Below are 6000 nucleotides of genomic sequence, written 5' to 3' on the forward strand. Positions count from 1 at the left end.
ACATATCAAGTAGGAAAGTAAATTGCAAATGAAATTACTTTTGAGCAGCTACAAAACCAGCTAGAAAAACCACAAGTAGTGAATAATTACTACAGTTAAACTACGTGCATATTTGCAGTAGAGTTTCAGAGAGGGCTCAGAATCTCAGCTTGGTGCAATCCAGAATTTCCATTCATGACCTGTATATGGCAAAATGAAGTACATGGACTGGGAACACATATAATGGCAAGTCAGGAGGGGACTGCAAACACCCTGGAAGGCAAGGCAATTCTGACAAACTGGACAGAGAATCTAATACAAACAGGATGAAATTCAACAGGGACAAAGCATGGTGCTTAGGGGAAATAACTGAAAAGATGGGGAATGACCAGCTAAAGAACAGCTCTGCAGAAAAGGATCCAGCGGCTACACTGGATCACAAACTGACAGTGAGACACCATCTTAACACTACTAGAGGAAAAAATAAAATAAAACCCCATATGTACTACAATGTATATATACGAGGGGCAATATAAGCACAGATGAGAAAAAACTGTTCTATTCAATACTGGTACAGTCGGCCCTGGAACACACTTTTCAGTTTTCACATCATATTTCATGAGAGGTATGAACTAAATGGGAGAGTAGAAGATGATTTAAAGGACTATTTGTTAAGCCACAGGTCACAACCCACGGCGAAGTTGTAAGAGGCACAAGAAGTGTTTAAATTGTTATAAGAAACATAAAATTAATATAGTTATAAAAGAGAAGGATAAAACCAAACAATTATATCAAATCATGCTTATATATTGCAAGTAATGTCTTAGTTTCTCCAAAGCAAGACAGTCACTGTTTACATCTGCAGCCAACAATTACACCAAATTCTCCTGCCCTGAAGGAACTGAGTTACTGCTATGAATTAGAAGTAATTAGCTCATCCCTAGCTAAAGGGATCACATAAAGTATGTTGAGTTCAAAGCCTGTTATTGCAAAAAGTCAAGTAAAACCTTTAGAGAAGACTAAAGAACAGCACATAACTATCTCCAGATATACACAGGGTACTAAGAAAATGAAATAAACTGTCTTTATACAGTTACCTTAATAACTAAGGCAGTAAAATCGATTAATAGTCTAGAAAGTTGTAAAACTTTCATTGATGGGGAGACAATTTTAAAAATAAGTTTGACACAAATCTATCAGAAACAGGTCAGCAATACCTGACCCAAGACCAAAGGGAAGGAGAGAAGACATAGGTGATCTCTCAAAGTTTCTTCATCGTTTTCAACCATTCCACTCCCACATAAAGTCAACCTCAGTCCTATGATCTCTACTTCGAAACTATCTGTCCCTTCACACTGCGTCGAGCTTGATGGCTCTGAAAGCTCCAGTGTGAGGGACAGCCAGTGCCCCATTATACCTATAAAGCCACCAGTTCCTACTGCTTACCGTAAGATTAGAGGGAAAAAAAAAAAAAGCTGATTTAGGGATAAGAAAGGGTTTGTGGCTCATGACCTTCCCAGCCATGTATGAAGCACAAGTGCAGTTTTTGTCTCAGATTACATGTACCTACAGCTAACCATCCCGGGAGTGGAAGAAAATACTTCGTCATTAACAGATGACAGAGATGGAGAATATGTGCAAGTGATGACAGAGGGTGTCATGGGACAAATTACTCACCGTTCTCCTAAAATAATATTGAATGCTGGGATTTAAATACGATGGAGGTATGCTATAATACATTACCAGGAGACACCCCGTAACTGGTAAGTGATAAACTCAAACTTGTGGCTGCAAAATAAAGGCATACGCTCTTTTGTAGAGGTTTTAGAGGTTAAGACAACGGAAGACAGCTATTCAACTGATAAATGATCCCAAGACATAAAAAAATGTGGGTCTTCCATTCTAACCTGCATTTTGTGGGACAGATTGCAAAATCGATCACACAACTATGCTTCTATAGCAACCTATTCCCAAACTGATAAAGATGAGGCAACTTTAGAAATCTGAATAAATAGCAGAGGAATACCAGGCAATTACCTTCCACAATTTTACATCAAGGAAACTACTATTAGAATAGGAATCACCTATGATTTGGCATCTTAGTCGTAGTCCTACAGCTTCTTCTCCATATTGCAACAGATGGGTTTTCATTTATCTCTTCCCGTTTCATTATCTAATCTTTGTATTACATAAACTGTTACTCGATTTTTATTATCTCCCTTGTGAAATTTTTAAGTGTCACCCACAGAAAAAGCGTCTTCTATCTCTATGTAGTGTTCTAGATACAACTATAGAAAAGCACAGAGCCAATTCATTATTCACCTAGTTCTACATAAATCAGTGCACAACTACAGACATGCCTTCATCCATAACCTATCTTTCCTGTCTTCAGGGTGCAGGACAGTGTTGGATATTACCACATTTAGCCTGATATTCACTGCTTCTTTAAGAGTTGCCACCACATTGCAACTTTTTATCAAATCCCTGTTCCTAAAACATACATATTTAAGCATAATCTCCCTTTATTTTAAGCCATAAAATTAGCTGCTTGCATTTGCCTTTTTGCTTGCCTATCCAAGGATCACAGAGCAAGCTGCAGTGAAGATCTACTGTGAAACACACAGAAAAATCCTGCCTTGGAGAAATCTGAGGGGAAAAACTCAGCAAAGTCAAAAAACCTTATTAATGTATTAATGTCTAATGAAATTATAAAAATTTCCTTTAAAGTGAAGAACTTAAAATGGCTTCAGAAAACTGGCATTAATTCACCACTGCAAAGACAAGTGCCTACATAAAAATATAAAATGTGTTTTTAACTCCAGGGACCTTCTGCTCTGGAAAAGAGCCGCAAATTGAAAAACTAATCAGTATGTTGTCGAGTCTTCCTACCGCCACTTAGAGCTGATGTCTGAGATGACACAGGAAAAAGGCATGCAAGTTTCAATGATATCGCTTATGAAAGCAACAGTCGCAGCTGAGGCAGGCACTAGAGTTATTTATGTAAGAAGACAATCTGAAATGGAAGCTAGGTTGTGGCATATCAAAAACTGATCTTGACAGCAGCCAGGAGGTTGAGAGCACAGACGGGTAACTGAGGTAAACAGTGCTCACCCTGGTAATCCTTATTTTTTTCTTAGTAGTTGGGTTATTATTATGTAAGGTTTTGAACAGTGATATCTAAAATCTGTCAAAAGAGAACTCCCACAACAAAAATCCTAGAAGGTCCTTGTCTCCCCTGTCTTTCAGGGCCTAGGAAAAGAACCTGGGCTTCCCTGACATGAATTTTGTCTTTGCTACCTTTCCCTGACTGCAGAAACTGAAAACTTTGAATTTATTAATCTCTGAGTTTTCAAGTAATGCAAAAAGATTTAATGTGAATTTAAGATGATTATTCACTTCTGGGAGAGAAGTAGTATTGTACTTCCACAGACTAATTCAAATTTGGTCTGCAAGATCTCTTACTGCCATCAAACTAAACATCTTTTAAACACATTATTAGAATTTTAGACCTTTCATGGGATGAAATATAAAGAAAAAAGAAAAAACATGACAAATAGATAATACCCACCTAAAGAAGCAAAGATCAAACAAATGGAACTGAACTCCTTTTACTGAAAAAGGTAAGTCATGCTTCAGATTACAATATTCACCTAACTAGAGGGTCACTCACAGTACACATGAAAATGTGTGTTATTAATTCTGGAAACAAAGTTGAAACAAGCACTTCAGGGGACTGACGATGAAAAAAAAAAAAATCACCTTTAACCCTTGTGCTGTACGTATGCTTCAAACCACCCCGTCATAGGAGTGATCAGAAATGGATTTTCATTCATGGAGATTAAGGCTGGAAGACAATATTGACCTTTCTAAGTATAAGGGAAGTTAAATTTATCTAATTACCCCTGAACTAGATTCAAGAACTGTGTTTAATTACAGCATATTTTGAAGAAAATACATTCTGAAGACATAAGAGATAGAGAATTAACCATTTCCTATGATACTTTGCTGTAATGGTTAATTATTGTTTGTATTAAAGTTAAAAAATATTTTCAACTAATAGTCGTTTGAGAACTACATCTAAACAAACTCATACAGGTTACATCTGCACCAAAGTTAATGACCCCAAAATCACCCAACTGCCACATTTGCTGACAGTCACAATCAAGAAGCTGGAACCAGTGTTCAGGCACTGTACAGGCATTACTGCTCTGCAGATGGAATTCTGCCTGGAGAGCCTTTCACAAACACTGGAATTTGTGTGGTGGGAGAAAAAAAAAAAATGGCAACAGAAAGCAACTTTTAAAAACCATCCTGTTTTCAACGAGCCAAGCTGAATTTCTATATGGGATTTGGGTCACAGTGAAGCCAAAGTGCTTCAAACCTCCCACACATTTAATGTAAAGCTGCTAAAATTGCCTATGAAACACAGCTGCCATGATGGAAGAAGAGGACTTTGACATTAGAGGGCACTTTTATCAACAGGCAGATGGTGGTATCAGAGATCTCGCTAAACTCGTAATTAAGCTGATAACAGAACTGCTGCAGAATCTTTCCTTCTTAGATGATACCACAGTGATGGGGAAGGGCAATGGTACAGTCTTGTAGCTCCAAAGGTTATTTTCCTGCAGGAGAATGGGAGTGAAGGTAGCAAAAGATCAGAAAAGACAAATTTTTTTGCATGCTAGTACCTGTAGATAATAATAATGTTCTCTTGTCTCATCTTTCATTAAATACAGTGCAAGTTTTTCAGAATCAAACAGGTAAACTGCCCCATGGTGTACAAAGATTTGCATGAGTTAAGCAGATACATTAAAGTTAAAGCACATACGTAAGCCTGCAGAAGAACAAAGACTTGGCACGTAAGCTTCTCAGGAAAGAGATCATCTGTTGGTTATAAAGCAGAAAATACATTTAGAGTCCTATAATAACACCAAACAATTGCTTCCTTAAAAATATTTTACAATGCTTGATGAGAAGAATGGGAGAGGAGGCCATCTGAAAAAATTATTTACTTCCCAGTGCTTAATAGAATGCTTAGAAAAGCAAAGTCCAACCAACTGTACTGGCAGGGAGGCGGGGAAGAGGCTAAGTTATCTGCACAAATTAAAAACGTTAAGCCAATATCATGTAAAAACAACTAGGAAAAAAATACACCTGCTGAAATGAGCAGTTCAAATCAGATGAGACAGGTTGCAGCTAAGATACAAGAACAAGGACTGTCCTCACATCTTTGTCTCGTTACACGACCCTAAATGAATCACAGAACCCGCATTTAGCCTTCCTGCAGTCTGTTCATTCAGGCAGTATATGAAGACAAACATACAAGTTAGAAGTAGTATTCTGCTTTTTTGCATACGTGCCTGTGACATTATTCTGAAATAAGATTACTTGTACTATTTCCATGCCACCTCTGCAGATGTCCTCAAAAAACAATTGTAAGGGACTATCTTCCTTTTTAACATGGAAGCTGAAGAACTATGGCTAAAGCCACTGGATTTGCTCTGAAAACTTCTTTAAAATGGTAATATGCTGGTAATAAAAAACAATCTACACAGATGTGAAGTGTTAGACCAATATCAGATTTTAAAAGTCCTATACACTATAGTACTAACCATAGTGTTTATTTAATCAGCAAACCTGTTTTCAGTCTGTTTCCCTTAGGAATAGTATTTGTGAATAATTATTATTCCTTTAGAAATAAATATTGTACAGTCACAATGTAATGCGTGTACGTGAACATTTATCAACTCTCCCAGATCTGCTGACTGACTTTCAGACTTCTGGCACCCACCTGAACTCAACCAAATTCCCACACCCCTGTCAGACTGGCAGAGGACGAATAGCTCTCACTAAAGAAAACAAGACCTCTCTGCTTCTAACCTAAGCCTCAAGTTCACAAAACCCAGCTCCCCATAGACTTGCGTCTTACCCTTTTCTGACTTTTGACTTTCAGTAGTCAGTTCAGTACCGAAAGAAGTCCCCGAGCCGGCCCGCAGCACACCGAGAGCTGTGGCAGGGCCC

General features: G+C 37.9%; 1 protein-coding gene across 1 annotated transcript in view; it reads right to left on the reverse strand.

The window, feature by feature from the left end:
• AFG1L (AFG1 like ATPase) overlaps positions 1 to 5985 on the reverse strand; it is a 74126-nt gene extending 68141 nt beyond the window's left edge. Inside the window, exon 1 of the mRNA XM_035900305.1 lies at positions 5909 to 5985. The gene's annotated coding sequence lies outside the window, so the exon portion shown is untranslated. The remainder of the gene's footprint in view (positions 1 to 5908) is intronic.
• Positions 5986 to 6000: the final 15 nt, after the last annotated feature.

This window comes from Egretta garzetta, unplaced genomic scaffold (genome assembly GCF_000687185.1).
Source record: "Egretta garzetta isolate BGI_Z169 unplaced genomic scaffold, ASM68718v1 scaffold138, whole genome shotgun sequence".
Taxonomy (NCBI): Eukaryota; Metazoa; Chordata; class Aves; order Pelecaniformes; family Ardeidae; genus Egretta; species Egretta garzetta.